Consider the following 18,435-nt stretch of genomic DNA (forward strand, 5'->3'; position numbering starts at 1 on the left):
AGAGAAATACATGCCTTCCCGGTCTCTTTGGTCCACAATTTTGCCCATGCTCTGATTCTTCACCATGCTGAAATTGTTTTAAAGGAAAAAATTTTTTTAATGTTAAAAAATCTATGATTATAGTTTCTTGGGCTGTAACAGGAACATACTCTATGAGACTGATAATTCCCAGGAAGTGGAGGCGGCAAATAGCCTCAGCAGTATGCAGGGAAGAACAATCCTTTGTTCTAGGCTCTTAGCTGCCAGCTAATCTCGCTCCTTCCCCCTCCCCTCTTCATAGACCACACAGATCCGACTGATGAAAAAACTGTTGAGATTTCCTGATTCTGAGCAGTGGATGACTAGATTTGGCTAAGAAACCCAATTACAAAGTTTCTTAAAATCGCCTGGACTATTGATTTCTGCAAAAAAAATTAACGACAGAGACTCTTTAAGGACTACAGGATAACAGCCCAGCTCTGGTCCCAACAATAACATGCAGATACCTTAAAAGGTATCTAGCATCAGGTGCACAACGTGTTACCTGAAGGGTACGATTCCTGTAATGTAATTATTATTTATCCCCATTTAATATTTAGCACAGTAAAGATTTAAAACCTAATATTCAAATTACCTGGCTTAGGTGTACTGGGGACGATGGGGCAGTGCATTTATCGAGATGTCCGTCAAGTAGCCTCAAGCTCCGGAAAATGCTGAATACTGCTGCGGCGGCAGAGGGGGCGAGTCACTGCGCATGTGCTGGCTGTCTTCGCAAGATACAGCGATCTGTCGGCGCATGCGCAGTGACTTGTCATCACCTGGTGCACAGCATTGTACTTTCAGCTACGATGCTGTGCACATGATGCTAGATTCCCTTTAATAAAATAAAATACTAAAACACTACTATTTTTATTTAAAAAAGATATTTCCTTACTTTGTGCACACCATCCAATAAAGAAATATGAAGTTAGGAATACATGCCTGCTGATCTTTGGTTCACAGTTTTGGCCCTGACCTGACTCTTCACTGTGATGAATTTGTTCTAAAGAAAAAAATATTATTATACTCTCTCTGTATACAGTACATACATACAATTTAACAGGAACTTGCTCTTTGTGACTGACATTTTCTAAGGCAAGAGTTCCTTAGCTTTGGCGACACTATAACTGTCCCCCTATGTGATAGCCTATGTGATAGCCTATGTGATTCCAGACATTTTTTTTTTTAAATCACTTACCGTATTTTGTGGACTAGAAGACACTTTTTTGCAGGGCAAAATCCTGCTAAAAAGTCCCTGTGTCTTATAGTCCCCAGTCAGGGTGGCCTGACAGTGTCAGACCACCCTGTGCTTGGGCATAACACTAATACTATGTATAGCTGCACAGTCCTCTTCTGACTCCTGCTGCTCACTGATCAGTGTGATTTGCAGTGGGCAGGAGAGGAAACTGGATGCCATGTGTGTACAATGCATCCAGCCTCCCCAAGTGGACTGGCAGAGCTGGTCGTTGTGAACCACCTCCTTAAACACTCCTTGATTCCTTTAACCCCTTCCTGCATGAGGGCGTAAATGTACGTCCTCATGTGTGCAGCGACCCCCCTCTGAACTGCCACGGTCCCGGGTGCTATCTGCAGTCCGGCACCGCTGGAATTAGCGTGCATGGTCCGGTCGCCGTACCCGCTAATTAGCCTATTAAAGGCAGCTGCATTTAAAATGCTCATTTTCCTCTTCCCTTGTGTCTAGTGGGGGGATCGCGGAGGATCAATCCCCGCATCTGAAGCCAGCTGGGGTCTACGCCGTAATGGCGCTGATCCCGGCTTGGCACGCTATTGCTTTCAGCTGCAGCAGCCAAAATCTCATGGATCTATGCAGTTTATCTATACTGCATAGATCTCTATGAAAGATCAGTGTGCATATACTAGAAGTCCCCCAGGGGGAATAACCCCAACCCCAGGGGGGGGAATAACCCTAACCCCAGGGGGGCTTCTAGTATATGTGTGAAAAAGTAAATGTATTTTTTATTAAAATACCCAGGGGGGTCGGCACGAGGGATGGATTGGAGCGGTTCAGCCGGCCGCCCGCCCGAAGATGACATCGTTGTCACAAGATGGCAGACGGGGGTCGACGCGAATCAGGTGAGTATAAGGCACCACACTTCCAGGTCTTGAGTGGGTGGGGGGGAAACACGGGGAAGGGGGCCATTCACATACATTACAAAGTTGTATAACTTTGTAATGTGTGTTCAGGAGCTGGCCAGTAACCATTAACTTATGTAGTTCAGCTAAGATTTCCCGCCATCTTAGACCCCCAATACTCAACCAATACACCGACACTTGTTCTGCATCGAAACCAAGATTCTCACCATAGCTTCTTTTTGCTGCTCGCCTATGAGCCCAGACTATAAAAGAGTGACCTACAATCCAAACCACTCCAGAAGAATCTGAAAGAAACAAAATTAAATTAACAGATGAGGTCTAACATAAAGTCTAAATCTGTTTGATTCCCAACAACCGATTTTCTATATAGTAGCATCATCTAGTCCTAACCGGGCTGCCTCCCTGGCAGCACCAATTTGAAATGAGTGGGAAGAAAACGCCATACCACCAAGACGTAGTAAAGATAATACGACATGGAGAGAAAGGAACGGCTGCACATCCCATTTGTGGCTGATACTAATGCCGCTAGGCCTATTTTAAAATTCAACAACACCAGAGTGTCTGTATATAATTTGATCAAACCATAATAGCCCCATGTACCACCGTGCAGGTCCCCTGGTTGACACGGGTCCCTACCCTAACTCCACACCGTGTTGGTCAGTGACCGCCACCCCCGAAAAGCGTGCACGTGCAGGGAAGGGGGGGCCATGGAATGGCCCTGCAACCCCAACGTCACAGGACCAAAACCCGGCCAGCACCACCGGCGGGGAAGGCTGCCCCCAAACGACACAAGTATGAATAAGGTATTACACTTACCATTGCTGCTCTCACAGAATGGGGAAGACATGAGGTACTGACATGTGAGCACAGGCATATCCTGCTAATTTTGGTCATGTGGGTCTTATAAAGGGGTGCGAGCTGTTCAGAGAGGGAGAACTGTAAAACACGACATGGAGAGAAAGAAACATCTGCACTTCCCATCTATGGCTGATACTAATGCCGCTAGGCCTATTTTAAGATTCAACACCAGGGTGTCTGTATATAATTTGATCAAACCATAATAGCCCCGTGTACCACCGTGCAGGTCCCCTGGTTCACACGGGTCCCTACCCTAACTCCACACCGTGTCGGTCAGTGACCGCCACCCCCGCAAAGCGTGCACGTGCAGGGAAGAGGGGGCCATGGAATTGCCCTGCAACCCCAATGTCACAGGACCAGACCGACACGGTTTGTCGGTTTATGTCTTCCCCATTCTGTGTGAGCAGCAGAGGTGAGTGTAATACCTTATTCATACTTGTATTGTTTGGGGGCAGCCTTCCCAGCCGGTGGTGCTCGCTGGGTTTTGGTGGGGTATTTAGGGTTTGGTCCTGTGACGTTGGGGTTGCAGGGCCATTCAATGGCCTCACTTTCCAGCATGTGCACGCTTTGCAGGGTTGGCGGTCACTGACCGACACGGTGTGGAGTTAGCGTAGGGACCCGTGTGGACCAGGGGACCGCACGTGGTACACGGGGCTATTATGGTTTGATCAAATTGTATACAGACACCCTGGTGTTGAATTTTAAAATAGGCCTAGCGGCATTAGTATCAGCCATAGATGGGACGTGCAGCCGATCCTTTCTTTCCATGTCTAGTAAAGATAATGTTTTTTTAAAAATGAAAGAAAACTGATATCTTGTTAGAGGGGAGCCGTGGGTCTGCAAGACAACCAATACCTCAAATTGCTACCTGGACAGAGAGGTTGAACCCAACAAGCTATTGACTACTACCAACTGGCCCCTACCCAATTGGTCAGTCTTTGATCTACTAAAAAACACAATTAAATTACTTACATCAACAATAACATCTTTTAACAATAAAGGAGATGGGGATGATCTATTCTGAGCAACCATTTCCACTATCCTGACAGCTGCAAAAAAGGCCAAAATAAACGCTGACCTAAATAAACAAGTCTAGAAAACCTCACTGCATACGTGAGGCAATACATCACATAACTTACCTAACAGATTAAAAGAAAGAGGGCGCCTCTGAGCAACTGGTGGAGACATTCTCCCTAAACCTTTCAACCGCTTTTGATATAGAGTGAGCAGACAAACCTTTATCCACCAAATGACAAAGTAAAGCAAGGCCAACATCATCTGAATAAGGGTCAGACAGAACTGTAGAGCAGCCGGGTAACTGGACCAGGTTCTTGGGGCCAATGAATTCTTAATGCAATTGTTCACTAACTCCAGATTATATCCTATAAATGTATTGGACAAGGGGTCATTACTGCTTCTGCCTCCGGGGCCAATGCACGAAAACGGCTCAGCTGATAACGAGAAATAGCATCTGCTATAACATTAGTACAACCAGGGACATAGCGAGCCTTCAGCCAGATGTTCATATGCAAACAACATAGGACGAAATGGCGAAGTAATTTAATCGTCATAGGACATTTAGAAGATAAGGTGTTCACTGCAAAATCTACCCCTTTATTATCAGTACTTATTAATATCTTCTTATTCCCCATATGACTATGGCTACAACTCTGGGGAAAAGCTCTAATAACACAATATTCTTAGTAACCCCATTATCCACCCAGGACTTAGGCCATTCCCCAAAACTCCAGCTGCCATTATTAAATGCACCAAATCCCACACTACCTGCAGCATCCGTCTGCAACTGTAAGGCTTCTGAATCAATAAATCGTTCCTGGCAGAAGGCATGACCATTAAATGTGGACAAGAACGCAAGCCAAAGGGCCAAGTCCTCCTTCAAAGACAATGTTAGTCTAATGTGGGCTTAGGGCGATTGTAAACCCCTACTAAATATCCTACCCGTAGGGATTACCCTAGAAGAAAACGCTAACATCCCTAATAAAGATTGAAGTTCCTTCAGTGTGGTTTTAGTTTTAGCTAACAAGATAATTAACAACTCTCTAATCTTATGCTGCATTTACACGGAACGATTATCGTTCAAATGTTCGCAATAACAATCACATTTGAGCGATAATCGTTCCGTGTAAACACAGCAAACAATCAAGCGACGAACGAAAAATCGTTCATCTTGATCTTTCAGCATGTTCCCAAATTGTCGTTCATCGTTTGCTAAAAATTTGCAGATCGATTCGTGTAAACAGTCTTTCAAAGATTCACCCTATATAAAAGATGGGCTTAAACGATCGCAATAACGATTTTTCTTATGAATATTCTTACGATTTTTCTAACTATTTATTTGTCTAAACGCTGATCGTTATAAAAACCAAATCCTTAAACGATCGATTGGGCGAATTATCGCTCCGTGTAAACGTAGCATTAGTCAGTTTGTCAGAAGGTAAAGAGAAACACATGCTAATATTACATTGAACAACATTGGCGTCCTCCCCGCCGCCTGCTTTTTAACCTGCTATGAAATTTACAATAAAGATTACAGCACATCGATTGGTGAGTGCCCTGGCATACTTCTTGTTCAATAAAGCTGTTAAGATTACCACAAGTATAACTCCTATCCTCCCGAGTATGTGTCTAGCTGCATAGAGGTGGTAGTGCCGGTAGCTGCTTCTACATATAGACATGTAAATATTATTTATCTGGATTCCTAGAAACTCTAGCAAACAGCAAGGAGCCACAGTCTTTTCCCAAGCAAGAGGGATACAAAAGAAATCACACATGGAAGAGCAGGCCCAATACCCCCAGAACTTAACCTACTAAATAAAGACATAACAAAGTGTATTGGATAAAATTTTATGGCCGCGGAACTTCATAAGGGTTAACAGAATTCATATCAATGCACAAATAAATAAGCGTAATAAATATCAGAATAAATTAAAACCACATAAGTCCATTCATAACTATCCAGCCCAGCCTAAACTGGGCGATTAGACCCCGCACGCCTGCGACCAACGGTCAGCAGGCCCCCCCCAGAAAGAACCGCGGCAGCACCTTCAATCAGATTAAAAATGTCCGTACCAATTTCAGATAGGTGCACCGAATCCGACCAGTAGAGCCCAGGTAAAAAACCTTCTAGCTCCCAGTGCCGGAAGGAGAACCCACCGATAGATGGCATGAATTTATAAATATTATGGTTAATACGCTTACGAATCCTTTCAGAATACATCATATTTTTTGTTTTCCACTCCAGCCTCGGTATAACGTCTGAAAATACAATGCATACATGAGGGAACAGATTTGATCAAGGTCAAATCCCTCTTCATTTCTGCAATTAGGACCTCAGTCCTAACTCGGTTCACATCATTACCCCCCAGATGCACTAACAGTATGTCCGGCGGGTGGAATGATGAAGCTAAACAGAGAACTTTTGCATACAATTTCCGCCACCTTAATCCCCTATATCCCCTATATATCAGAGTAGCAAATGACCACCCCCTAGTGGCTAGATTTTCAATATAAGCTAAAGCTAACCACACATCTGCCTCTAGATATTTTGTATTTCTGGCTAAGCAAAAACGTTGCCATGCCGCTGAGTATACAGCCCATGTTCCGCTGGATATTACTCCCAAACCAGATCCGATCCTGGGGCCAGTTTCCGGAAGTTTGCAAACTGTCGGTGAGATAAAGAGTCAGCGGTTACATTTGAACCCTCCAGGTACACCTGGAGCCAAATGCTAAATGATAAATAACAGAGAACTAAATGGCGTAACAGCTTAACTATCTCGGGGGATTTAGATGATAAACAGTTAATCGCGAAAATGACACCTTTGTTATCTGACCGCAACAATATACGCTTATTTCTAAATTTCTAGCAAGACTATATTTTTAACTAGACCATGTTTTATCCAGGATTCAGGCCATGCCTCAGCTGACCACTTACCATCCCAGAATGCGCCGTAACCCAGCGAACCCGCTGCATCCTTAAATAAGGCTAAAGACTCTGCCTCCACAAAATCCTCCTGCCAGACTGATCTTCCATTGAAATAGACATAGAAACTTGTGCCACATGCTAAGATCTTCCTTCAGGGGTTTATTAAGACGGATATGCGCACAAGGCGACTTAAGTCCGGCAGTGGCTAAGTACAAACGCCTGGAAAAAACACGTCACATAGGAATAATTTTCAGAGCAAAATTCAGCAAGCCCAGAAGAGACTGCATTTCTTTTAACAACACCTTTCTCTTACTTAAGAATTGCAACAGGGCTTTTAATCTATCCAGTTTATCCTGAGGCAGACGAAATTCCATCCTATCCTTGCTATAGTAACACCCAGAAAATCTAAACAGCTACAAGGGGAAACAGTCTTCTCTTCAGCTATAGGAATGCCAAACTCTGAATTTGTTAAATAGGTTTAGGTTAGTTACTTCAAACATGTATCAGAACCCGAACTCCCAACAAACAAAAATCATCTAAGTAATGAATAATCCCACCCTCAGGCATCCCATAACTAACAACCCACTCAATAAAAGTTGCAAAGCTTTCAAAATAAAAACAAGATAGTGTAAAACCCATCGGTAAACATTTGTCATAAAATAAATTCCCTTAAAAAAAAACAACCTAACAAATTAAATCCATCCGGACTGACAGGCAAGAGCCTAAAAGCTGACTTGATGAAGGCATCCTCAAAGGCCGCATATTCTACCGAAGCATTACTCTTGTCTGTCAATGCGTTGAGCAAATCCCCTAGGGGAAATGATAGGTGATGTACTAAGCGGTAGGCATTAGGCTCCCGCTTAGGTACAATTCCCAAGGGGGAAATCCTGAAATAAGGAAAAGGAGGAGCCGGAAAAGGCCCAGTAACCCTCCCCTCCCTGACCTCTTTAAATATATAACTATGACACAACCATTCCCATTAAATGCCGGTACATGAAAACCCTGCAAAAACCACTGTAAATTAAGTCAGCATTCTGCCTGTCTGGGAACTCCTCTAGCCACGGGGACATTTTTTGCAGGCTCACTGGCATCCACGCTTTTGTTAACAGCGTCTCTAGTTGAGGGTTGTTGTAACGCCTGAGCAGCCTTTTTAAAACATCTGGACATTGAATGCTGTCCACCACAATGGGAACACTCGTGTAGGTATTTTCAGCTGGCTGCCCACTTACACTGGCTTTCATTATAAGCGAAACAGAATCCTCTACGAAAATTAGACATACTACCAACTGACTGTTTAGGAATAACCGACTTCTGTGGAAGCATCAGATTGAGCCATAATCCAACATCCTTAGTACCCAGACGCATGGTAGGATGCAAGGCCAATTTTTGACGAAACATCTCGTCATAGGAGTACCACGCCATCCCACCAAAGTGTCTGTATGCCTCCAGTATACTATCCAGATGCATAACTCAGGGCGTTTTTCACCCAAAACCGCACTAAAGATAGAATCACCTTGAATTCACATAAATATAGACCAAGGAGCCCGCTTGCGGTCATCCTCCTCATCTTTTTTATCAGGTTTAATCATTGGCTCTTTAATAGATGGCAATAAGGTCATAACATCAACAAATTCCCCCTTCCAAATTTTCTCCTTCACTGAAACACTTAAATGATACCCAAGGGGGGACATCTCACATGTAAGAGCCTCTTTTGCACAAATCTCAGCAATATCAATTGCTTTATCTAACACAGGTGGCACAGAGCGCTCTGGAATTAATGTGGGCATGGCCGACTTCTCCTATACATTGGCCAAAGTAGATGCCAGAGGAACCCCCTTTGCCAATAAACTACAAAACTGCTTAACAGCAGAGTTGGTTACTAAGGCAGACAATTCAGGCATGGCAGGGTTAACTGCCGACTCACCCACAGCTGATGTAGATGCTCCTGCTTGCTGCAGAGGATGTTAAGGGATGCGGTAGCTCAACGGTAGCACGGTGCCTGCTATGCCCCGAGGAGTGCCCACCGGAGTGCCGGGAATGACTGCTGGAATGCCTTCTGCCATGCCGTGAAGCCGATCCGCCCGAACCTCTGCTCACCGACCGACCGACTGCTACTCTCCCTCCGCAGAGGGGGTGAGGGGGCCCTTGTAGCTGCACTCACTGTCGCCTTGCTTTTGCTTCTCGGGCGGCATACATCAGAGGAGGCCGGCGGAGGCGGAGCATCGACTTTTACCTCACCGTCTCCCCTCTGTAGCTCACCCTCACCTGCTTCCTCCGCTGCCTCCTGGATCTCCGCTTCAGCACGGGGCGGGGGGAAGAATACGGCACACCACACAAGACGGGTCGGGCTCCACCACCTCAGGCACCTCCTCCAAGCATCTCTGTAACCAGGCCGCACCACAGGAACTTTCCACCTTCCGTATGAGCGCATCCAGCAGCTCCTCCATGCTCTCTGACATGGTGACCCGGATACCGGAGGCGGGACCCAGCTTACGGCTTCCTGTGGTATTTCCTTCTCACGATGACTGGCGCCGGTGCCTCCAATCAGGGATCACGGCTTGACCTCGGCGCTCACAGACGTCACACAGCTTGACCACGCCGGGCTTTATCTCCGCTGCCGGTGACTCTTCCTGTCAGGCCGCCGCTGCCTCCTTCACCGCTGTCACCGCCGCCGCTCTCCACAGGGGATCCGCGCTCACTGAGCTGGAGGCGGCGCGCAGCTGCTTAAATTCAAACGCATCTTCCCGCACTTTTCAGCGGCAGCCAATCAAATGCTGTTTCCTTATCTGTAAATCTCCTGCCGGACCATTAAGGCCATTCAGCTGATGACCCCTCTGGAAACCTCCAGAACCGTACCAAGACAACCTGTAGAGAAACAAGAGGGGGGCAACAAGGTAACGGGACAGACCATTCTGTCCCCATATCTCCTCTATAATAGAAAATGGGGGGGCGTGATTCCGTGTGTCCCCCCATTTAATTTGGGGTAGCTCCTTGCATTTTGACAAATGAAGTCAGTAACTCCAGACAGACTACACATCAGCTGGACCAATGAATAGGAAGTCATCCAGGTAGTGCAGGACTCTGCCTCTAGGGCAAGAATCCTGCACCACCCATTGTAAAAAGGAGGCATATACCTCGAAGTAGAAACAGGAAAGTGAAAATCCCATAGACATGCACTTATCAAAGAAAAATAGTCCATCAAAGCACATGCCCAGGAATTAAACACCAAGGGATTCACTGGCAGAAGTCTGAAAGCCGACTTAATGTCAGCCTTCGCCACTTTTGCCCCTCTACCAAAATCCTCAAAATGTCTAATGCCTCATCAAACGAGGCATACTTGACCAAGGCGAAAGATTTATTAGTCTCATCGTTCAAAGACCCCCTCGCAGGATGGGACAGGTGATGAATCAAACGAGGCAAAACACTGAAATCTGCAAATGGCGGAGAACTAAAAGGGCCATCAATTCTACCGGCATTAATTTCCTTGTTCAATTTATCTAAAACTGTCATGGTGGAGTGAGACTTGTCTGGATAAGGTAACATTATTTGTAAGTTCACTGGACTCAAGGCTTTTTGAAACCTGGTCCCTAGTGAATCCTGACTGTTGACCGTGCTGGTTCCCCCTTTTGAAACATTTAGACATGGGGTGACTACCAGCACAGACCGAACATCCGTGCCTGTAACGGCAATTAGCCTGCCACTTGCCAGATGACTCATTAAAGGCAAAGCACACTCCTTTACGGAGCATGTTCTGCTGAGGTGCTGCTTGCCTAGAAGATCGTTGAGGAAGCATTGGGTTAAGCCATAGCCCCACATCTTTAGAACCCCACTTCAAGGAAGGATAAACTACTAATTTCTGGCGAAACAGCTCGTCGTAAGAAAACCAAGCTGAACCCCCGAAATTGCGGTACGCCTCCAAGACGATGTCAACATGTTGGAAAAGTCCACAACAGAGATTGGGTTGGCGGCTTATATGCAGAACGCCTGCAACCATGCATTAAAGTATTTGGGAACAAACTTCTTCTTATCCTTGTCCCTCTCCTCTTTTTTATCTTGATTAACTATATGTTCTTTGGCTGAGGTTAATAATTACATTAATCACTGAAGAATATGGTTAAGGGCACTTTCCTTTTCAGCCGCACACCAAGTTGACATAGCAGACAAAACAACGCACTGCCAGAGCCACATGTTACATGGGCATGCCCTCGGCATTGGCTCTCCCATGAATAACCTATCCACCCCTTCCTAATAAAGACATGAGACAACTTATTTCAACTTTTATGGCCACAGTGTTTAAGATTTACACACATAATTTATTACTCTTATTCTCATATCTCATAAATGGAATAAATATTGTAATATCTTATAACCACCACATAAGTAGTAAACATGTCCACCCCAACAGGGGCGACATCCCCAGAGAAGAGAAACTTACTGACTTCTTCCCGCCACAACTTCTATTTGAAGCACTTGGTGTCACTTGATCTTCCAGCTGCCAATCCCGTTGCTCCTTACCTGTTTCTGCCGTATTATTGAAATTCTGCCTAGAAATAAGATTACTACAAGAACAATCTAGAGAGACTATACCAATTACTAAAAGAGGGAAGACCGACTATACCATTATAATAATTCTAATAAACCTGTATAGCCAAACAAGCACCTGGTGCGCCTACCCAACTACCTACTACCTCCAGAGGAGGGAGCCAATGAAATCCCTTGCGCCCATTACATTAGGCACTCTAGGGGCACTCCATTTGGCATTGGCCCTCGTGACTAACCTACCCACCCCTTCCTAATAAAGACACAAGACAACTTATTTCAACTTGTGGAATTTATGGCCACAGTGTTTATTTAAGATTTACACACATATAATTCATAACACTTATTATAACCACCAGATAAGTAGTAAACATGTCCACCCCAACAGGGGCAACATCCCCTAAAATGGCGTCTCCTAAGCCGAGCATACCCCAAATGGGGCCGTTGCCCATTCCACAAGCGCCTGTAAACCCAAATTGAAAATGTCAAGTCCTACGTCTGAGAGATGGACCCCAACAGAACGATAAATGCCAGGGACAAAGCCCTTCAGGTCCAAATGGCAGTAAGATAAACCACCGATGGAAGGGAGGAATCTAGCCACACCTCTGTTAACCCTGCGACGGATGTGCTCTAGGTTAGAGAAACCTTGATAAGACCGCACCAATCGCGGCACTATCTCTGAGAAGGCGAGAGTGCACATAGGGTACAGACTTCTCAGCATACTAAATGTTATCTTGATATCCTGAAACAGCAAGTTGGTTTGCCTCCTCCCAATGTTGTTCCCACCTGTGTGTACTATAAGAACATCTGTAGGAGGCCAAACAGCACTCTTCTCTTTGAACAGGCCTCGCAATTGGTTCCATTGCAACCCCCGAACACCCCCCCCCCCTTAGTATACAGCTACCCCTGGAGACAAACCTAGGTTAGGAGTGTAAACCCTCTGCATCACTCTTTTTTATAGGCCCAAAATACATAACAATGCCCCAGCACCCATTCAATTACAGATGAGTGACTGAGAAGAAATTATAAATATAAGTTGGGGCAGATATACAACTAGCAGAGCGCCACCTACCCAACTTGATAATGTTAGTATGTGAGAGACCCAACTGATATGCCTCAGTGGCCGCTCCAATTCTGAATGAATGGTCGCTGAAGGGATGATCATCTACACTCAGATATTTCAAACATGGGCGTATTCTTTCCACCATCCCGACGTCCGTGACCTTTGAAACAGAGTCTTTGGCTGTAGCTGATTGTTGTTGACAGTGGGCACACTCGTGCTGATACTTGCACGTACTATACCATAGTATCATTGTACGCAAAGCAGACTCTTGAGCAGACCTGTCAGGACTGTATCTTTGCGGAGCATTATGCGCCCCTCTGCTCGTGCTGTACGGCCGAGAAGGCGCTGATATTCTCTTATTCTGTTCTGTGTTTTGTTTTGCTGTGTCTGAACACTGGTTTATTTGCTCTCTTTGGGAGACACACCCGACTTCACCTGCTGAGTTCTGTCTGGCCATGTCAGGGTTAATCTGTGTTTTGGTTCTGCTGTGACTGACAGGTCATCCTGCCAGTGGATCTGTTTTGTTCTCAGCTGTCTGTGCTTGGAGATCAGGGGGATGGTCCAATTATGTTCTGGATCAGAACCCTGGCCTCCTATATAACTACCTCAGTCTGGGATATCTTTGCCGGATATTGAGCTTGTCTCTGCCTGGTTCTGTGTTTCTATTCTTGCTCTGTTGATTCTGACCCTGCTTTGCCTTTCTGACCATTCTTGTTTGCTGCCTGCCCCTGACCATACTGCCTGTATATTGACTTTGCCTTCGGATTGTGATTTTGTACTTTTGCTGCCCGTTTGTTGTGACCCGGACTGTTGACCATTCGTTATTGTGTTTTGTCTGTCTGTCTTGTCCTTGTGTCCCACCTAGCCAGCGCAGGGACTGCCGCCCAGTTGCTCGCCGCCATTTTAGGGCGGATTGTGGCAAATAGGTAGAGGACAGTGGGCGGGGCTGAGCTTAGGGCTCACTGTTTGTCTTGTCCTGCTGTCCGGTTCCTGACAAGACCTTTGAGAAATTATCAACTGGATCCACAAACCCCCATCTTTCTGACCCCGGGGGGGAACAGATAATTTCTTTCGGAACATTTCATCATAAGATAGCCAAACGCTACCACCAAAATTCCCATATGCCTCAAGAATGATATCAATATGCTGAAATAACAACACGCTCTTATCCGGGAACTTCTCACCAAACACAGCCGCATATATACAAAAGGCCTGTAGCCAGTTATTAAAAGACTTCGCCACCGGCGGCTTTTTGTGGTCCTTGTCCTTTTTCTCCTGTTTAACCTCTTTATAATGAGGTGACAAAGTAATAATTTATCCACATAGTCAGATCTCCAGATTTTCTCTTTCACAGGCATAGATAGAGGATATCCCAGAGGAGATATCGGACACGTCAGTGCCTCTTTTATACAGATATAAGGTACACCAGGTGTTCTGTCTTCTTGCACGTTCCTACAGTGTGCAATCTGACATCCAGCATAAACCTCGTCCTGTCTTTCCAATAAACAGACTGTGTTCTCAATGTTAAAGCGTAACTGTCATTTCAGGGTCATTTTTCTAAAAACCTTAAATATCAATAGTACAAGCGATTTTAAGAAACTCTGTAATAGGTTTTATGTACTAAAATAGTTTCCTTCTGTAGTGAAAAAGCAATCTCCCAGCCTCCCCCCTCACATCAAATGAAGCAGGATTTCTGTCTCCATTATGTGGCTATGGAGAGGGGAGGGGCTGTTAGGAGTGAGTGAGCACGGAGCAGTCCTGCACAGCACAACACCCTGCAATCTTCTCTCAGTAAGTTCATAGATAAGCACTGACCTTTCTGACACCAGAATCCTGCGGTTTAGGTGCCCAGACAATCTACAAACAGCTGACCTTCATGTCACCTCTTCCTGCTCCCTCGGCCCCTCCCCCCTTCATAGGCTTACAATGGAGAGAGCAGAGCCCGTCTTCACTGGCTTCTCTGTAATGAAGACGTGTTTGCCTGATAATGCACAGATAAGAAGTCGGGGGGAGGCTGGGAAATTGCTTCTTGAGTACAGAAGGAGGCTTTTTTGGCTGATGAAACCTATTACAGAGTTTCTTAAAATCGCTTATACTACTGATTTCTGCAATAAAAAAAAAAAACATGAGGGTATATGATCCGTCACCTAATGGGAGGTAATGGTTAGTTGTGAATCTAGATCTGCCGTGGCAGAAAAAAACCTTTTTTCCCCATAGGGATTAAAACTTAACTTTTATTAATTACTTGATACAAACGATAAAGTGCAATTTATTATGTACAGTGCTATTGTAAAAAATAGTTTCTCGATGACTGCAGAGTTTTCATATTAGAAGACTAGATGGACAGGTGTAACGTAATTACATAGTTGCAGTGTCTAGTTTTGTTGTGGAGATCAGAGTGTATATAGACTCTGTTATTTATGTCCTGTATAAACTTGTGGTTATGTAGTTTCAAACTTTGATTTGTAGATGTCTAGGCAAAATTATGCCTGCTATGAGGAGACTGTGATTCAGCTGCCGGCTGAACTGGATCCGTCTCTCTCAAGGTATTGTATATCAAGTTTAGAGCTATCAATAGTGGCGATATATAAGTCGCTCAGGATCGCGTTGATGGATCAATAAATCAGTGCATTTATATTTATGCAGATATTTGCTACATTGGCGTATTTTGTTCTTATTGTATGGCTAGTCTGCGGTAAAATCACCTGCTTACTCTAGCTCTAGGAACAATAACGCTAGCGGGGGGGGGGGGGGGGGGGGAGATGTATCGCTTTATAGACTACAGTCAGATGCTCTGTAGTTTGGTTGCGATATTGTCGGAGGTCCGTATGGCTGAGTTGTTGCGGTCGTGTGTGCCGCGTTCTCCCCGGACACTGCACTGGCTTTCGAGTATAACAGAGCGATCTGCTCCGTGGTTTGTGGGCTACGTGCCCTGTTGCTACCTTGGCAACCTTATTCAAATCATCCTTCTACCTGTCTGCTTATATTTTTCCATTTTAAAGATTAGTAGAAACTGTCATCATCGAGAGCTATTGTTAAAATTCTGTGCCTTTAAGACCAACTAGTTTCGCCAGTATACTCTGGCTTTCTCAAGGAGGCATCTGGCCTAGATCTAGATTCACATTAAAAAAAACATGACAGTTACGCTTTAACAGAAATACAGTTGTCAGTATTTATATCATAGGGACACATGACAGGATGACTGACTAAACATGGCTGCCTATACAAGTGGGCACATGGCATGTAACATACATCATCTCCCTGAGTAGCAACTGCAATCTTACTAATAACTCTTCATAACACACATAAGCATCATAGCACTCTGATCAGACTCCCACCAGATATGCTGTGTCCAGGACAATGAATCCAAGATGAGTGGTGCCTCAGACAAGTGTGGACATGCCTGCTCATATCAATTCCACCTCTGTTCTGTTTGCTTTTTCCCACAGTGCTTTGAACCTCTGACATCATACTCCCAGACTGCATTGCAGTCTTAAAGTTAACATACATAAGACACTGTATAACTTTGGCCAGCAGATGGTGCTGTAACAAACACATTAGATAATACATCTCCATATGCTTGGGACAGAACAACAGGCTTAGCTACAGGGATGACCAAGGACAGCAGACAACATAGACACTAGTGCAGGCATCTGCCTATCAGGCGTAGGAGTTACCCAAGCCTGCTGACATGAAGGGTTAATAGTGTAGCAGGTACAGATGGTTTATTGCGCTTCTCTAACATACGGGAAAACCCAGTCACACCCGTAATTACCGATTCATCAATCACAAACTGCTCTGTGGAGAAGGGAGGCTGAGGGGAAATAAGTCTGACAGGAGACTTGGTGCGTGTCCGGCCTCCCGCGTCGCCGCACCTCTCACAAGCCCAGCAGATTTGGCAGCCGGCCCCCCATGTTTGTGCCCAGCGCGCCTCTTGCCCAGCCTGGATGGCGGCGTTATAAGTAATGACAATATCCATGAAACCTTGTCAATTATGATTTTTAAACCCATAATTAGTTGAGATCACAAATCTTTGGCCAATGTGGGCAATTACAAAATTGTTACAAAATTCAAATATACTGAAACAACCATAACGGCCGCCAGTGTTGTGTCACTATGAGCAGATTTTGCGCGTGTCTCACTTAGCCACCCCCCCCCCCCCCCCCCCCCCCCCCCCAAGCCGGTATGGGGGGGGGGGGGGGGGAGCGCTGCCACTCTTACTTTTGCCTAACCATTTATCCCATATCTTCTTATATTTCTCTAGAGCCTTAGGGGATGATTTCTTGGCTAGAATTTCCTCGTATTTACAAATCCTATCCGCAAGAGCAATCCATTCTTGGACAGAATTAACGCCTGCTCCCAGCCATGTCCGAGCTATAAGGGCCTTAGCCAGTGACCACAGTCTATTTATTAATGTATCTTCCTTCCCATCATTAAGATAACCTCCAAGAATATTTATCGGGACGCTATCAACTATATCTAGAGAGACTGAATGTATGGCAAATTCTTATTCCTCTACAAAAATCCTGGACAATCCCACAATGGACAAAATCTGAGTTCTCCATCTGGCATTTGGGACACTTTGAACTTTCCCACCACACGTTATTCAACATTTCTTGCGGAGAATAGTATACTTTATACAAGATTTTTAACTGAATTAATCTATGTGAAGGGTTAATAGAAGAAAATTTTATATTATATAAGATCGGTTTGAATAGTCCTTACTTTTGACACGCCATAAATACGGTAGTGACTGATATTACTCAATAAATTCCCGAATAAACCCATTCTGACTATCCATGTATTACAGGCCAATGCAATCTGAAAGTTGAAAAAAAAAACGTCCGACAAATTGTCCGCTCGAAACAGCGAACATTCGAGTAAACTACTTTTGTGGTGTATTCGCTGAAATCTATGACAAAAACATAAGGAAGCAACGCACGAAAGACACAAAACATCGGAAACGCATAACATATGAAGTCGCAGGGATAACACAAGAAACGCACGCACAAACGATCATACAAAACAAAGGAAAAAACAAACAAAAAACGATTACCAAAGCGATTATCACCACACTGCGTCACAACGAAAGACGGAGAAACAAAAAGGCAAGCACACCTAGCTTTAATGAAGTATTCCCGCAGATGAAAGGAACCAATGAAGTCGCAGCCACATGCAAACTAATAAATTATTCAAAGATCGGCACACTCCTAGTTTAGCCAGCCAACAACACAGGTGAAATCGCTGAAAGACCGTTCACACGAACAGATTAAAGAGGGATCAGAGCACGACAAACAACGATTTAAGACCAAGATCAACGATTTATCGCTAATCGTTTGATCGAACAGTTTACACGGGCCAATTATCATTAAGATGCGGTTGTTATCGCGAATATCTTACCAATAATCCTTCTGTGTAAATGCACCATAAACCCCTGGAAACAATAACTCACGTGTGGGTCGCGATTCCACAACTCCAATGAATTTCCAAACCCACAGGCACACGGCCCGGAGTACAGTACCCCTTTAACTACAAATAACCCCCCCCCCCCCCCAAAAAAAAGGATATGGATGTCAATGGTTAACACCACACCACATGCAGTGTGTCCCTGTATTTCTGTAACTAGTAATTCCCTAATGGCTATAGTATATTAATAATGCCACGCTAGGTCTGCACTACCTGACTGACGATATTTTACACACTCAACGCTATGCTTTTAACATAAAAAAGGCCTCCGGCTACAGGTTTCATCCCCAGAGGGCCGTCATCAGGAGAATAGGCAATCACGGACCCCCACTTTGGAACTGCCTTATATACATGAGTGCAATTTATACAAGGTAACTCCACCCCCAACGGATTCCCAAAACTCTCCAATCACTGCATAGATTGCTCACACTTC

The 18,435-nt window shown here is 44.8% G+C and overlaps 1 long non-coding RNA gene across 1 annotated transcript; it reads right to left on the reverse strand.

Annotated features, from left to right (window-relative positions):
• Window positions 1–973: 973 nt before the first annotated feature.
• Window positions 974–15,954, reverse strand: LOC138771173 (uncharacterized). Its single transcript, XR_011359556.1, has 3 exons — window positions 15,875–15,954; window positions 2,340–2,417; window positions 974–1,021 (listed from the first exon to the last, which is right to left on the reverse strand). It is a non-coding gene; the product is annotated as an uncharacterized lncRNA (long non-coding RNA).
• Between the last annotated feature and the right edge of the window lie 2,481 nt (window positions 15,955–18,435).

The sequence above is a fragment of the Dendropsophus ebraccatus genome, chromosome 13 (genome assembly GCF_027789765.1).
Source record: "Dendropsophus ebraccatus isolate aDenEbr1 chromosome 13, aDenEbr1.pat, whole genome shotgun sequence".
Lineage (NCBI taxonomy): Eukaryota > Metazoa > Chordata > Amphibia > Anura > Hylidae > Dendropsophus > Dendropsophus ebraccatus.